The following is a 17,057-nucleotide window of genomic DNA, read 5'->3' as shown; positions in this document are numbered from 1 at the left end:
CTTTTCCTCCAAATTAATCACCAAAAAGATGGAAGTGGACCTGTGGCTTAAGTGGTAGAGCACCATCCTTGAGCAAAAAAGCTCAGGGACAGCATCCAGGTCCTAAATTCAAGTCCCACAATTGACACAAAATAAACAAACAAACAAAAAACTAACAAAAAAAGAGAACTAGAATGAGTGAGTTTAACCAAGGTACATTTATGTACATGTAGGGAAATATCACAAAGAAACCTGTATAATGAATGTAATTTAATATATACTAATAAAAAAGAGATGAAAGAAAACCTTATGTCTGTATATCTTTTTGTTTGGTTGGGTTTGGTTTGGTCCTGGGACTTGAACTCTGGGCCTGGGTGCTGTCCCTGAGCTTTTTTTTGCTTGAGGGGTGTGCTCTATCACTTGAGACACAGCGCCACATCTGGCTTTTTTGAATAGTTTCATTGGAAATAAGAGTCTTGTGAACTTTCCTGCCCAGGCTTTCTTCAAAGCGCAGTCCCCAGATCTCAGCCTCCTGAGTAGTTAGGATTACAGGAGTGAGTCACCAGTGCCTTTCTAACTTCTAGACTGCAGTTTTGTCTACCAAGCTGAGGTTTCCTCCTTGTATCTGCCTCCTGTTCTGGGCCTCTAAGTGTAGACATCTTAGTGTAAATATGGCTTTCTGGAAGATGGGTAGGGGGAAGGATATTTGGAGATAGGTCCTCACCTCCAGCAAGTGAGGTCACCTCCAAAGCAGCTCTGCAGAGCCCTGGTCCCCAGTTCACTGCTTCTTGTTTCTGCCCACAGGTATGTGCAGGAAGGGCGGTTCCGAATGGAGGAAAGGACCCTGACAGCCTTCCAGTGGCTCTACAGCCCCCAGCAGCACCGCATTCTCAGCCGAGCTGACCTCGAGTCTCCCTCCAGGTAAAAGGACCTTCTGGTCTTCATTGAATTCTTGAATCTGGACATTTGGCTGTTGTCTCTGCAGCTAGCCCATACTGGCTCATAAATTCACAGTGGAAAACTTGGCCTTCCGTGATGGAGAGGCCTCCCAAGGTCTTGGATGGAGTGAGCTTATCAGCCTGGCCACTGGTCCAGCCTAGAAGGCCCTGAACAACTGGAGAGGTAACTCTGCCTCCACTTTATCCTCTGTAAAATGGGCATTAGCATATATTCTCTGCCTTGTATTGGGGGATCATGAGTCTTCAGTGAATGATGCCTGCAGAGATTTCTTAGGCCTGGAGATCAGCTGGTTCCTCTTTAAAAAGGATGATGGCTGGAAAGTTTGTTGGGCAAGCTGGATGTCCATGAGACATCTCTATAATCCTAGCTATTCAGGAGACTGAGATCTGAGGATCACAGTTCAAAGCCAGCCCAGGCAGGAAAGTCCATGAGACTCTTATCTCTAGTTAACTACCAAAAAACCTGGAAGTGGAGCTGTGATTCAAATGGTAGAGCACTATCCTTGAGCAGAAAAGTTAAGGAACAGCACCCAGGCTCTGAATTTAAACCTCAGTATTGGCACAAATTTTTTGTTTTTTTCAGTTCCAGGGTTATCTTGAATGGAATCAGTCTGCCTTCCTTGTCTGCCTTCTCCCCGTCCATGCCAGACAATCCAGCTGGGATCCTGAATGCGGGAGGGGAGGGCTTTTCCTAACTTTGAGTCCCTAGGCCCTGGCCCACCATTCTTCCATCACTGTGAACAGGTTTAATCAGCATTAGCAGCTCAACAGAAGCATTCTGGGTGACCTGCTGTTGCCACACCCCTTCCCAAGGTCCCTACTGGACCTCGCCCTGACTTTTCTGTCTACAGCTTCCATCAAAACCTTGCAGCCATTTCTAAATCAGCAGAAATCTCATAGCCAGCAAGGCTCACTCTTGCCTTCCAGTACTGGCTGCATGAGACAGGAAAGGAGGGGATGTGATGGTGTGATGGTGTGATGGTGTGATGGTGTGTGTGTGTGTGTGTGTGTGTGTGTACATTACATGCTCTTTCAGAAGGTACAAGGGCAAACAGCTTCTAATGAGGAAGCATTAAAAAATTGCATCATTTAAAATGAAAATTGAGAAGAGACAGGAGCCCTAGCAAGGGTGACTCAGGCCACTTGGGAATTCTTGGTATTTATGATATGTCCTAGACTTCAGAGAGTGGATTTCAAATAATGTAGAGAAAAGACACCAAACTCCCAAGAGTTTGATGCAAGTGTATTGAGATATGTGCAAAAATGAAATTCCAAGCTGGGCGTTACTGTAATCCTAGCTACTCAGGAGGCTGAGATCTGAGGATCATGGTTCAAAGATAGCCTGGGCAGAAAAGGAAATAAAAGTATTTATTTCCAATAAACTACTAAAAAGTAAAGCTGGAAGTGGAGCTGTGGCTCAAGTGGTAGAGCACTAGCCTTGAGCAAAAGAAGCTCAGGGATGCACTCAGGCCCCGAGTTTAAGCCCCAGGACCAGCAAAAAGAAAAAGAAAGAAAAGAAAAGAAATTCCAAGCTGGTTACATAGTCTCTAACCCCAGCACTTGGGAGATTGAGGACTGAGAGGCCAGGTCAGCCTGGGATGTATAGTAAGATCGTGTGTGTGAAAAAAAAAAAAAAAAGATCGTGTGTGTGTGTGTGTGTGTGAGAGAGAGAGAGAGAGAGAAAGACAGAGACGTGCACGTATACATACACACAGACAAATGATACAGAGAAGGAAGTAGAGAGGCGAGGAGACAAAGAGAGGAGACAGAAAGAGGAAAGAGAAAAGGAGAGGAGACAGAGAGGAAGGAGAGAGGAGAACTAGAGAGAGAGAGAAGGTAGCAGAGACAGAGAGAGAGATAGAGAGACAGAGATTAATTCTGTGATTGTGGCTGTGACTGCTTGTGGGGAAAGAGAAAGAGGCTGCCCCAGGAGCACCCTAGCGAGCCATGTACGAGAAGAACACACAATCTAATTTATTTTCAGGCCACCTGCCAAGCCCTCCTGCATGCCAATTGCCAGCTGACATAAGGTGGCTTATTTCCTTTCCTTCAAAGCTCTCTCCATGGCAGATATTATCTTATCAGTCTATTTGTCATTGTCTGTGTCCCCTGCTGGTTGTAAGCTCTCTGGGGCGGGGACTTTTCCATCTTGTTCCTCCTGGTGCCCTAGCACTGGGAGTGACTCAGTGATGGAGCTCATTAAATAAGCAGTGAATAAACCACAGATGAGTGCTGCCAGGCTTGGAAGGCCAGCCCCAAGCCCGAGGTGGGATTGCCCAAGGTAATAGGGAGGGCAAAGTAGGAAGGCCAGAGGTCCCGCCACACAGGTGGTCTGAGGCTAGTGGGGCTGTTTAGCTTTCTGAGCCAGAGAACAAGAAAATCCTTCACAGTCCCAGGAACAAAAGCCAGTTCTCGGGGCTGGGAATATGGTCTAGTGGCAAGAGTGCTTGCCTCATATACATGAAGCCCTGGGTTCGATTCCTCAGCACTACATATATAGAAGAGTCCAGAAGAGATGCTGTGGCTCAAGTGGCAGAGTGCTAGCCTTGAGCAAAAAGAAGCTAGGGACAGTGCTCAGGCCCTGAGTCCAAGCGCCAGGACTGGCAAAAAAAACCCAAAAAAACAAAAACAAAAAAAAAAACCCACAAAAAACAAACAAATAAAAATAAACAAAATAAACACAGCAGGGCTGGGAATATGGCCTAGTGGCAAGAGTGCTTGCCCTCGTATACATGAAGCCCTGCCTTCAATTCCTCAGCACACATATATAGAAAGTTGGAAGTAGCACTGTGGCTCAAGTGGTGCCAGGGACAGTGCTCAGCCCCCTGAGTTCGAGCCCCAGGACTGGCAAAAAAAAAAAAAAAAAAAAAAAAAGAGGTGTCTGGAGCCAGAGGAGATATGTGGGGAGGTTAAGCCAAAATCTCCAGTGCTACCACATCCCCAAATAAGACCCAAATCAAAGGCATCCTGAAGAGGCATGGCTGATAATCACCTGAGTTCAGGGAAGAGGAAGTGGAGAGTTTCAGCTCCTTGGGGACCAAGCTCATAAAGGCCGTAGAAACTTCTGCGTGACCAGGACTGGACCTGGGGTGTCCCCCATGCCCAGGGGTGGGGAGCGGGGGACCCACCCTCCCCCCTTGGTTTTCATTTTGAATCTCTTAGTGGACATCTCACCATGGGGCCCAGCTCAAGTTTACAGCCCAATGTCAGGCCTCCCTGCTTCTAGAAGCTTCCCCGGCCCCATCCCCTGCTCCTATTTATTATTAGTAAATACCACGCAACCCAAGGGAAAAATAGTAAACAATTGAGCAGCTGAGTCAACCCTCACACACACACTTCTTTCTCTGCTTGTCCCTTCCCCCTTCTATATCATATGCAATAGTTATCACTTTTTCTACATTTTGGTCAAAATAAATTTTTACATAGGGGCTGGGAATATGGCCTAGTGGCAAGAATGCTTGCCTCGTACACATGAAGCCCTGGGTTCGATTCCTCAGCACCACATATATAGAAAACTGCCAGAAGTGGCCCTGTGGCTCAAGTGGCAGAGTGCTAGCCTTGAGTAAAAAGAAACCAGGGACAGTGCTCAGGCCCTGAGTCCAAGCCCAGGACTGGCAAAAAAATAAAAATAAAAATAAAAATAAATTTTTACATAAACGAAAAAAAAAAAAAGAAAATGGCCAGAAGTGGTGCTGTGGCTCAAGTGGCAGAGTGCTAGCCTTGAGCAAAAAGAAGCCAGGGACAGTGCTCAGGCCCTGAGTCCAAGGCCCAGGACTGGCAAAAAAAAAAAAAAAAAAAAAAAAGAAGGATAAAGACAAAATAAACACAACAAAAACCATTTATCACTGGAGGAGAGCAGACATCTTCATCCAGGATGGAACCATTTGAAATAACTTTGGATTTCATCCTGGGGAAGGCTACATCCCAGAGAGGTGTTTGCCATAGCATAGTGACAGCTACTTTTCTTTCTTCCTTCCTTCCTTTCTTTCTTTCTTTCTTTTTTTTTTTTTTTTTTTTTGGCCAGTCCTGGGGCTTGGACTCAGGGCCTGAGCACTGTCCCTGGCTTCTTTTTGCTCAAGGCTAGCACTCTGTCACTTGAGCCACAGCGCCACTTCTGGCCGTTTTCTGTATACGTGGTGCTGGGGAATTGAACCCAGGGCTTCATGTATAGGAGGCATGCACTCTTGCCACTAGGCATACCCCCAGCCTTTCTTTCTTTCTTTCTTTCTTTCTTTTCTTCTTTCTTTCTTTCTTTCTTTCTTTCTTTCTTTCTTTCCTTTTCTTTCTTTTCTTTCTTTCTTTCTTTCTTTCTTTCCTTCCTTCCTTCCTTCCTTCCTTCCTTCCTTCCTTCCTTCCTTCCTTCCTTTCTTTCCCTCCCTCCCTCCCTCCCTCCCTCCCTCCCTTCCTTCCTTCTTCTTTTTCTCTCTAGTTGGTCATAGGGCTTGAACTTAGGGCCTGGATGCTGTCCCTGAGCTCTTTTTGCTCAAGGCTGGCACTCTACCACTTGTGCCACAGTGCTACTTCCAGTTTGCTGGTGGTTAATTGGAGGTAAGAATCTCATAGAGGAAGTGGTGCTGTGGCTTAAAAGTAGTAGAACCTGAGCCTTGAGTGAAAGAGCTCAGAGACCAAGCCTGGCCCTGAGTTCAAGCCCCATGACTGATTAAAAAAAAAAAAGGATCTCATTGACTTTCCCGCCTGGGCTGGCATTGAATCTCAATCCTCAGGTCGCAGCCTCCTGAGTAAATAGGATCGCATGTGTGAGCCACCAGTGCCTAGATGTGTGTGTGTGTGTGTGTGTGTGTGTGTGTGTGTGTGTCTGTGTGTGTCTGTGTGTGTATATGCTATGACTGGGGCTTGAACTCAGGGTCTAGGTGCTTTTCACTCAAGGCTAGTGCTCAACCATTTGGACTACAGGTCAATTTCCAGGTTTTTACTGGTTAATTGGAAGTAAGAGTCTTGTGGACTTTCCTGTCCTTGCCTGGTTTGAAACTAGATCCTCAGATCTCAGCCTCCTGAGTAGCTAGGATTGCAGATGTGAGCCACCAGAGGCCTGGTCTGCTTGTGTGTTTTTGAAATAAGGTCTCACTGAGTACACCAGATTGCCCTTGAACTTGTGATCCTCCTGCCTCAGCCTCCCCAGTTTGAGACTACAGGCATGCACCACCATGCCCACCTATGCTTTGTAGGAATGAATCTTCAGAGCAATGCTATGATCTCAGTACTACTCTTCTCCACATTTAACACAGAGGCCAAACAAGCAGTGACTGGCAGTGCTCACAACCACTTTCCTCAAAGACCAAGCACAATCTTGAGGTGGGAGACAGGAGGATAATTTCTACCTCTACAAAGAAGGAGGTACCATCCACAAGCCATGAGTAAATGGGCCCATTATCAGTATTAATGAAGTTTCAGAGTCTGATATTAAAGAGATGATTTGGGGACATTTGGGCAGGAAAATTATAAGTGATCATCAGAGTCCAGTGAATTCCCTGAGAACCTATCCTGCAGAGAAGATTATTTGCTTTTCTGTTTAATTTTCAGATGGGGGGGGGGGCAGCACAGGAGACAGTGCTTGTGGGTTTCTGCAACAAATTCTTCCCATTTCCCATGGAAGCCTTGTAGGTGACCCAGAAGAGTAGGCTGGGGACAGCATAGTTCATGAGGCTGCCGAGTTGGTGGCTGTTAGCTGAGTCTGCTCAAGTGTTTATTGAGCTGGGTGCTGGTGGCTCACGCCTGTAATCCTAGCTGCTCAGGAAGCTGAGGTCTGAGGATGGCAGTTTGAAGCCAGCCTGGGCAGGTATGTCCTTGAGACACTTGTCTCCAATTAACCACAAAAAGCCTGAAGTGGAACTGTGACTCAAGTGGTAGATCACTAGTGTTGAGTAAAAAAACACAACAAAACAACTCAGGGGAAGTGCCCAGGCCCTGAGTTCAAGCCCTAGTCCTGGTGTGTGAGTACACACAGACAGACACACAGACACTGAATCAGTGCTTTGAGGAAGGATAGGGATCGCAAACTCATGACATTTCTTCTGATGGCTGGGACCTGGGCATCATCCTTGCAGGGAAGATGGAAACACTAGGAGCCTCATATGCCATAGAAGCTACATCGAGGTCACCATCAAGTACAGCCACTACATTTGCCAAGAGTTCATTTCCCCATGATTTCAGTTACCTATAGGTAAACATGGGCTTAAATTAGATACTTTTTTTTGTGTCGGTTGTGGGGCTTGAACTCTGGGTCTGGGCACTGTCCCTGAGCTCTTTAGCTCAAGGATAGCTACAGTGCCACTTCTGGTTTTCTGGTGATTAATTGGATATAAGAGTCTCATGGATTTTCCTGCCCGGTCTGGCTTTGAACAGTGATCTTTAGATCTCAGCCTCCTGAGTAGCCAGGATTACAGGCATGAGCCCCAGGTGCCTGGATAGCTACATTTTTAAAAATTGTGTGTAATTCCGAGTAGCCTGATGAAACCTTGTTCCAGAGTACCTTGTCCTGGCTGGGCTGTGAATCCTCCCTTTGACAGTGTATCCAAAAGGTATAAGCTGCCTGCCTGTTAACCAGTCCCCATTTTGGTGATCAGATCTCGGTATCTGTCTAGGTATCATAGTGCTTGTGTTCAGGTAGTCTTAAATGACTCCAAAGCGGTAGTATAGAGATTCTGGCTATTTGGATATGCTGAAGAGAAGCCATAGGTGCTTCCTTAAGTGAAAAGATGAGGGTTTTCAACTTCATAATTGATATGTATAAGTACTGCTTCTCATGTTCCAATGTGAAAACATTAAGTACATTTAGTACACTCCATCTACTGAACATCATAGCTTAGCCTAGGCTATCTTAAAATGTTTTTGGGACACTAACATTAGCTTACAGTTGGGCAAAGTCATCTAACACAGAGCCGTGTGTGTGTGTGTGTGTGTGTGTGTGTGTGTGTGTGTGTGTGTGTGAACTCAGAGCCTGGGTACTGTCCCTGAGCTTTTTTCACTCAAGGCTGATTCTCTACCACCTGACACACATTCCACTGCTAGCTATTTGGTAGTTGACTGAGATAAGAGTTTCATGGGCTTTCCTATCCTGGCTGGCTTTGAACTGTGATTCTCACATCTCAGCCTCCTGAGTAGGTAGGATTTCAGGTTTTCAGGTACATGTCACCAAGGCCAGGCTCCAAAGCCTTTTTTTTTTTGCCAGTCCTGGGGCTTCGGACTCATGGCCTGAGCACTGTCCCTGGCTTCTTTTTGCTCAAGAGTAGCACTCTACCCCTTGAGCCACAGCACCCCTTCTGGCTTTTTCTGTTTATGTGGTGCTAAGGAATCAAACCCAGGGCTTCATGCATGCTGGGCAAGCACTATACCATTAGGCCACATTCCCAGCCCTGGAATGCCCCAAACCTATTTTAAAGTAAAGTATTGGCTGTGTCCTGTCATTTACTGAATGATGGCTGGTCAGTACACTCTAGTATTTCAGTTGTTTACCCTAGCTATATTGTAGTTGGCTGGAAACTACAGCTTTCTGCCACTCAGCATCTTCATGAAGTAGCTTCTGGCATGTCTCCAGTCTGAGGGAAAAAAAAAAAGATCCAAGTTCAAAAAGTCAAAGTAGGAGCAAGGGGCTGGTGGCTCATATCTGTAATCTTAGCTACTCAGGAGGATGAGATATGAGGACCCACATTCCAAGCCCACTTGGATAGAAAAGTTTATGAAACTGTCTTCAATTAACCATGGAGGCATGGTTCAAGTGGTAGAACATCAGCTGTGATTGAAAAAGCTGAGTGGGAGTATGAGTCCCTGAGTTCAAACCCCACTATCAGGAAAAAAAATCCAAGTATGGTTTCTACTGAATGCTTATCACTCTTATACCATCTTAACCTAAAATGGACAGCTTGTAAGGAAAGCCACTGTCAGTGGACATCTTTGTAGAAAAATCATAGCATATGAAGGTCTGGTTTCGGTCATCCTCAGAACATGACCCTGACATTCAGAGAGGAACTACTGTAGGTACAATTTAACAGGGATAAGGTTCAGTCAATGCTGACCTGGAATCCTTTTTGCATCGAAGTGGCCAGACAAGGGAATCAGAGCAGTCTGAAACTTGGGGTTGCCTGCCGGGCCAGCCGGCAGGGGAACAGAAATCCTGACTGAGGGGCGGCAGGGATATGGAAAAGGAAAAATAAGGCAAGAGAAAAAAGACAAGAGACAAAGATGGGGGTACGGGAGGTCTACAGCCGTAAGGTTGAACCTCAAGACTGCAGCAACAGTTTATTCCAACTCCCAGCTTATATGCGGTTTTGGAACCAGGGAATAGCATAGGATTGTTAAAATTCCAGAACATAAAGAGGCTTTGAAGTTTGCAACATTTGATTACAGTAAACACAAGGTAACAAAGCAATTCCGGACAGTGGCTGTGGACTTTGCCTTTAGCATATCCTGGTGGTAACAGCACAGCCAGAGGTGAAAATGAACCTAGGTGCAGGTTTGGCTCGCGACATCTTGGCGACATCGCCACAGCCAGAGGTCAGGATGAGCTTAGCTGCTAGCTCGGCTCCCGACAGGGTTGGTGTGTTCAGGACAGAGCCAAGAGTGAAAGATGGAAAGATCTTTTTGTTTCAGGCTCAGCCAGCCTCTAAGACAAAGACACCTTCCTTTTAGTCAGTGAGCAATGGTAAGCACCTTTCTTCTGCTAGAAATTGTGTCCAAGGTTACCTAGGAATGGCTGGGCTGTTTGCACTTCAGGACCAGCTGCTGAAAGGATGCAGACCATGCTTGCCCCTCCCTCCTTCCCCCCTTCCACCTTTCTCTGCTGTCCATGATGATTGGGCTCCTGCTCCTGGGGTTTTAGTTCCTGACAAGAGTACTGCTGGTATGGGCCACACACTATAGGAGGAGAGACATACATCAGGCATGAACACAAGGAGGCAAGAGACCATCAGCTGGTTGAAGAAAGAAATCAGGGCCCCAGCAGCCAGGGGGAGTGTGGGGACTGAAAGAGGTAGAAAATGACAGGAGAGCCAAGTCCTGGATTTCTTGGTGGAGAAGGTGCTGGTGAGGGATGCTGAGGGGGGAGGCGTTCCCTGCATGAGGGTTGGGTCAGCAAGTGCAAGGTCCTGGGTATGTTCTAGATGCCAGTGTAGCTGGCACAGAGTGAGGCCACGACTTACAAGCAGAATCAAGGAAGATGAGTTTAAGGGCAACTAAAGGAACGAAAGGAAGGGCTTCTTAGGGCTCACAGCCTTCTGGAGGGGGTGAGCTTCTCCTGACTGGAGGTGTGCAAAGCCACAGTCAGAAGCTGCCCTCTGCGGAGGTTTCCAAGCAAGATCCTTAGATTTCCCTCCCCCCCCCCCCACACCCACCCCAAGATTGGGTGGGGGACACGTCTTTCTCTCAAGTCCTTCAAGCTCAGGAGTAAGTTTGAGTTAGCAGAGAAGCTGGGGGGGTGAATGACGAAAGGCGCTGGGCTCCCAGGTCCAGAGGGGTTGGGCGGTCTGCGTGGGTCCCCACTTGCAAGTTCCTATAGTACTGACCCACTCTGGGATCCCCAAAACGAAGGGCCCGATCTTTTCCTATTTTGCTCCCAACCGCGGGGGTCTCCATCTTCTCCGAGCCTTTATAGAAAGGGGGGCTTCTCCTTCCTTCCCCGACCTGAGCCTTTGTTCCACGGGAGCCGTGTCAGGTAGTCCCCAAGGCGGGGCCCGGGACCCACAGTCTCCCCACCGCGACGCCTCTGCGCCCCTCCCGCCCCGCCCCCGCTTCCCGCAGCTGCGCGGTGCGCGCCTCCCGGACCCGGGCGCGGACTGGCGGGCGGCGTCGCGAGGGGCGCGCCTCCAGGTCCCCCCAGTCTCCCTCAGCCTGGTGGGGCGGGGGGGCGGGGAGGCAGGTGTGCGGCGGCGGCGGCGGCGGCAGGCGCGGCCTCGCGCGGACCGGTGCGCGCGTGCGCGTCGCGGTGACGGTGCAGGCGGCCGGGCTGCGGAGGACCCCCACCCGGAGGAGGGGACCCGGGCTGCGATGGAGAGCGCGGGGCGCCGCCGAAGCTCGCACGCCCTGGGCTGAGCCGGCGGGACCGGCTGCGACATTCCGCCTAACGCGGCCGCGGGGCGCGGAGGTCAGTGATTCCGGGGCAGGCGGGCGGACGGGGCTGGGAGTCCATCACCTGCGGGGGGCTGAGGGGGGCTTGGGGGACCGAAGGAGGACCCTGGGGGGGGGGTCTTGAGGGCCTTGGAGGGGAGCTGATGTGAGCGCATGCACTGCAGAGCGCGGTGGACGCGGATGCCTGTGTGGACTCCGTGCCGGGGTGGCCTCAGTCTTGTTTGGAAGGGGGTGACTTGTGTTTGGGAGGGGGGTGACTTGTATTTGGGAGATGGGGTAACCGTCCTCGGAAATCCCGGCCGCGCGGGGCACCGCACGCGTCCCTCTGCGCAGGGGCCCGCGGCGCTCCAGCAGGGAGGTGCTGGCCAGCCCCGGGGAGTCTGCGGAGAGACCCAGGTGAGACGTGGGCGCTTACAGGTGGCTCCAGGAGGAGGGGGAAGCCAGGAGCCCCAAGAAAACCCTGTGAGCTAGGCTGGGTGGGTTTGGTTGTTTGTTTGTGACAGGGCATAAACACCAGCCGGTCCTCACTCCAGCCTGGGCCTGTTGCAAAGGGGGGTGGGGTGGGGGGGAAGATGGGGGTGCTGCTGCTGCCTGGGAGGCCTTGGAGGACCAGTGGTGTTAGGCCAGTCTCCGCTTCCAGCTCCTTTTCAGAGGCCTTGGGTGAATGGGTGGGTGGGTCTGTGATGTGTAGTTTGGGCCCCGGGGTGTCGAGGGCATGTGTTCAGGGGACTCTGGGAACCTGTGTAGACTCCTTACTGCCTGTGCCAACATCAGATACTGTGTCTTGATCTGGGGGTAGGTTGGGGGGCAGCTTCTCTCTATAGCTCCCCTTCACCCTTCTTAAGTCTGAAGGGCATTTCTATGTAAGTGGAGCTTAAGCTCTGAATTCAGATATCTGCTTCTGCTCAGGGCCCCCCTCATCAAACAGCCTCTTTAGAAAATCACAGAGAATAATAAGGCTGACCTAGACCAAGTATGAGCCGGGGAGATCTGCTTTGGGACCTGCTATGGGGCTGAGCTCCATACAGCCTTAGTTTCCCTTGGAGAAAAAGGCTCAGCCCTCCCTAATCCATCCCACTGTGTGCCAAGAGTAAACAGAAAGCTCACCCAGCTGTCTGGGGCCGGGAGTGACTCAGGGCTGTGAAGACCTGGGCAGTGATTTGGCTCCAGGACTTGGGCAAGATTTGGGGGAGGCTCCATCCTCATTCCTGAACAAAGGTGCTAGGTTGCCAGTGCTCTGGGGGTGGGGTTGGTGTTGTCTAGATCTGGCTGTTCAGACTCTGGAAGTTGCTTCAGGTGCCTCCTTCCTGGCCAGGGGTTGAGGAATGGGGGAGGGAGTGGAGCTTGGGACTTCAGGTGGGGGTGGAATGGGGGATGAGCAGGAGACCCCCTATGGTTGATGCTTCTGGAAAGAGGCAGATGCTAACCTTGGGTGGGGCTAGGGCATGTCCAGTAGGGCTTGTGCTCTGCCGAAGATGTTGAGGTGATTTGCCAGGAGGTACTTCCAGTCCAAAGAAGGGACCACAGCCCCCATCTCCCTCTTTCCCCTGATCCTGACTGATCAAATGTGGCAGAACCTCAGTGGCTAGATCTGGGCTAGAATTGAACCTTCAGGGAAAGTGGCCCTAGCCTGGGTTGTGGTAGTTAAACCTTCATCTTAACTGTTCCTGGTGACCCTGTTGATGACTCCCTGCTGTCACACCTCAATGTGGCTCCAGATGTCTGTTCACCCACATTCCCCCACTCCGCTTCCCAAGCAGTGCTTGTGAGAAAGCCATCTCAGGAAACAAGGGGAGGGGGGCAAGGGTATGAAAGAGGAGGAGGAAGGCAATACAAGGGGATACTGTTTTTATTAGTGCCTCCACTCAGACCTGGATAGTGTCCTGAGGAGCTTAGGGACTGCATTTCAGAACTTTTCTGTTGAGGTGAGAAAAAAGGCTGCATTTACCCATTGGTCATCCTCTCCCTCTCCCCTCCCCCTGTCCCTGATACCCCATAGGCCTCTAGTGGTTTCCCATGGGCCCCACATAAAGCTTCAGAGCAGATCTGACTCAGGCTTCAGGCAAATGGTACCTGTAAGATGCTGCTCAGAGCTCACAAGGGATGCAGAAGTGGCTGGAGTAGGAGGAGGCTGCTAGTGTTGGTAGCAGAAGGTTGAGATGCCCAATTTACTGTACAGCCCGGGGCAAGTTATTTCATTCAGCCTCGGTTTCTTTTTTTCCCCCCATTATTTATTTTTGTTAGTCATATGGCTTGACCTAGTGCTCTACCACTTGAGCCACAGTGTCACTTCCAGTTTTCTGGTGGTTAGTTGGAGATAAGAGTCTCATGAACTTTCCTGCCTGAGCTAGCTTTGAACCTGGATCCTCAGATCTCAGCCTCCTGAGTAGCTAGAATTATTGTCAGGAGCCACCAGAGCCCAGCTTACCGGATTTTTAGCTCAAGGCTGGTCCTCTTTGATTTGAATCATATCTCTACTTCCAGCTTTTTGTTGGTTAATTGGAGTTAAGATTCTCATGGACACAAGGCTGGCATGAACTGTGATTCTTAGATCTCAGCCTCCTGAGCAGCTAGGATTACAGGTGTGAGCCGTAAGTGCTGACTTAAAATTTTTATTTTTATTTTTTGAGATGAGGTTTTTGTTTTTGTTTTTTGTTTTGTCAGTCCTGGGTGTTGGACTCAGGGCCTGAGCATTGTCCCTGGCTTCTTTTTGCTCAAGGCTAGCACTCTGCCACTGAGTCACAGCACCACTTCTGGCCGTTTTCTATATATGTGGTGTTGAGGAATGGAACCCAGGGCTTCATGTATACAAGGCAAGCACTCTTGCCACTAGTCCATATTCCCAGCAGAGACGAGATCTTATGTTGCCCAGGCTGGCCTCAAACCATGAGTCTCCTGTCTCATCCTCCCATGTAGCTGAGATTATAGATGAATAGCAGCACCCTGCCTGGTTTCACTGAATTTCTGAGTACAGCAATAGGGTCGTGCACGGGGTCTGGTGGAGTAGATATTCATGCATTCAAGGTGACTGAGTAAGGTGACCTTGTTGGCCCCTTCCTGGTGGTGTCATCTGGGGCTCAAAGGCCAGGCTCCAGCTCTGATCAGTGCCCCTGGGCTGACTGAATCTGTCTCACAGGTTGTGAATTGGAGCCAGTGATGCCCAGGAGGTCAGAGGAACCCTGCACTGGGCAGAGAAGGATGAGGGGACCGGGAGGCTCTGAAGCAGGTGTTTGAAGGAGGAGTGGAGGCAGAGTGGATGCTGGCATTTGGAGCTGGCAGATGGTCGTGGGCACTGGTCTGAGCCACCATCAATAGGGAGGACAGGGCAGGGGGAGGGGAGGACTAGAGAAAACACAGAGCAAGAAAGGAGAGGAGAGAGAGTGGGCGGAAGTAGGCAAGAAGGTTGAGGAACCAGGGCTGGGAATGAGTTGTCGATTAGAGGTGTCTGGGGACAGGCCCGGCTTAATGGAGAATGGTGAGGGGGGCAGGATACAAGGAGGGGAGGTGGTAGCTGAGGAGTCCTAAGGCATGAGTCACAGCAGGCCTTATATTTTGGGGTCCAACTTCCCCAAGCTTTCTCATTCTTCCTCCCCCCCTCCCCCATATGCCCTCATGTCTCATGTCCTCCCTGGCCACCACCCACTTTGGCAGGGGAGATGCCATCTATGCACACTTAGGTCTTGATATGAATGACGAATGGAGAAGTTGTGAATGTGCCTTGCTTGGCCAAGGCCTGTTGCCATGGTACCAGGTGCCCTTGTCTCTCTATCCTCTCCCAGCTCTGAGCCACAGGCCAGCCCCTCCCACCGGGAGAGCTCACAGGGCTGGGAAGGTGTGGCACGGTCGGCTCAAGCTGGCATGACAAAGGTCACTGCCTCCCGCAGGCAAGGCCACACACAGAGGGCTGGGGGAGGGGTTGGTGTCAGCTTGCTCTGGCTTCATTTTGGTCATTTTAAAGACTACTCTGACCTCTGCAGTTAGGGGTGGCATTTGTTCTGAGAAAGTTTAGTAAAAACAAATTAAAAAAATAGTAATGCCAGTCTTTCTGTCTACTCATTTCATGGACGATATTCTTTTTTTTTTTTTTTCCAAGTAAAAAGATGGATTTATTGGGGAATTAAAAAGTATACTGACTGGCCAGGGCCACAGCCCAGACTCGAGAGCTGAGACCACGTGCCCCAGGCCACGCTCCAGGTCGGGTTATAAAGGCAAATACCACATGGTCAAAGCCTGCCACACACAGGTGGCCAATGATCATGGACAATATTCTTGTTGCTTATATCTCTTTCAATGCTTTGGTTCATTTATACTGGGAAAATCTACCTCAGGTCTGATCTCAGCCTGCCATGCTACTTGTGTGTGAGTGTTGTGTGTGTTTTTGTTTTTCTCTGTTTGCTGCCACTTTGCAGGACTTCCAGATGGGGACAGGAGATTCCTATCCATCTGCTGGCAGTGTGAAGCAGCCATAGGGACTTCCGAGGCAGGTGGAATGCCAAGGCAGAGACTGTGTTTTGGGTCTGTCTGGAGACAGGCTGTGATGAGCCCCCATCCCTGGCCAGGCTCTGCTTCTGGACTTGCGTCTTGCTCTCAGGGCCAGGTTGTATCCCATTTCTTTAGTTTATTTTTTTTTCTCAAATTTTTATTATCAAACTGATGTACAGAGAGGTTACAGTTTCATACGTTAGGCATTGGATACATTTCTTGTACTGTTTGTTACCTTGTCCCTCATGCCCCCCTCCCTCCCCCATTTCTTTAGTTTAGATCCTGGTTTGTGGGTCTCCATCCTGGATCTTGCTGGGTGAGCCGGCTGAGCCCTGCCAGGTCTGGGTCAGCAGATGGCATCAGACATGGGCACCAGGAGGACCTTGGCATAGTGACTGGAAGTGAGCAAGAGCAGGGAGTGGTGTCAGGTAGAAGTCAGGCGGATTGAAGTATGCTTTGTGTGTGTATTGTGCTCGGCACTATCTGTGCTCTGAAGACCTGGATTGCTGTCTATGTGGCTCCTCTGAGGATGTCTGTGCACTGAAGGCTCTATCGTTTTTCCTGGCCACTTTTCTTTGGCTGTGTGTTGGCCCCCTGCTGGGCGCTCTCCAGGGTCCTGGAGGGGGAGGGTGTGCCTGTTTGGATGGCAGGTGATTCTTTACCCAGCAGGGTTTCTGGTCCCCAGGGCTCTCTGAGTCTTCTGCCTGGCCCAATTTTACCTTCTCTCTAGGCTTTCTTCCTGCTCCTCCTGCTGTGCCCTTTACTTCTCTCCATCTGGATGTGTGGGCATCCACTGCCTGCAGTGTACGGTCTGGGGAGAGCTGACCCAGTCCAACCTCCCGCCCTACCCGGAGCTTCTGAAGGCAATGGGTGTGGGCCCTGGGTTGAGATGATGAGTCAGGATGGCTGCGGGGTGTGTGTGTAAGCAGCTTGTGTATCAGCATGCTTCAGGGAAGTGTCTGTGCACCCGGACACCTGTGCACTTTCAGTAGCTCAGGCGTCTGCCTGGTGGTGGGGGCTCTCCACTATCTGTGGTAGTTTCTGACAGGCTGCAGAGTGGTTCCTGGGCTCTGGGAATCTAGCTGGAGGAATCTTTGGCCTCTGTGGAATTCAAAGTGTAATCATTGTTATTTATGTAGCAGGCTCAGGACTGCACGCTGCACCTTCGGCTCCCTTGCTTCTCAGTGATGGTCCTGGCCTAGGAGGATGGCAATCCTGAGAAGTGTCTTCTAAAATCATGTCTGCCTCCCAAGTGAGAGGAGGTCACTTTCCCAAGGTCACCTGGCTAGTTGTGGGAGCCCAGATCTTCTTGGCTCTTGCTGCCTGCCATTCCCTGTGTTCTGTGTGCTCCTCTCCCTCTCAGAGAAGCCATCTCAGCTCACCCCCTTACAGGACTCCCAGACATTTGGTCCCTTGTGGGCCACACTAGCCTGTTGTAAATACTGGCTTCAAGTTATCCACCTCTCTTCCCCTACATGAAAATATGTTTTATTGTTCCTTTAAAAGTGCAAAGTTAACAGCTCTGTATGTCACCTTTATAATAACAATTTAAAAAAT

At 49.9% G+C, this 17,057-nt stretch overlaps 1 protein-coding gene across 1 annotated transcript in view; it reads left to right on the top strand.

Annotated features, from left to right (window-relative positions):
- Positions 1-810: 810 nt before the first annotated feature.
- Positions 811-17,057, top strand: part of Rap1gap2 (RAP1 GTPase activating protein 2) — a 207,121-nt gene continuing 190,874 nt past the window's right edge. Inside the window, exon 1 of the mRNA XM_048365115.1 lies at positions 811-900. The gene's annotated coding sequence lies outside the window, so the exon portion shown is untranslated. The remainder of the gene's footprint in view (positions 901-17,057) is intronic.

This window comes from Perognathus longimembris, chromosome 17, assembly GCF_023159225.1.
Source record: "Perognathus longimembris pacificus isolate PPM17 chromosome 17, ASM2315922v1, whole genome shotgun sequence".
NCBI classification, from domain to species: domain Eukaryota; kingdom Metazoa; phylum Chordata; class Mammalia; order Rodentia; family Heteromyidae; genus Perognathus; species Perognathus longimembris.
This window is presented reverse-complemented; position numbering and strand designations above follow the sequence as displayed.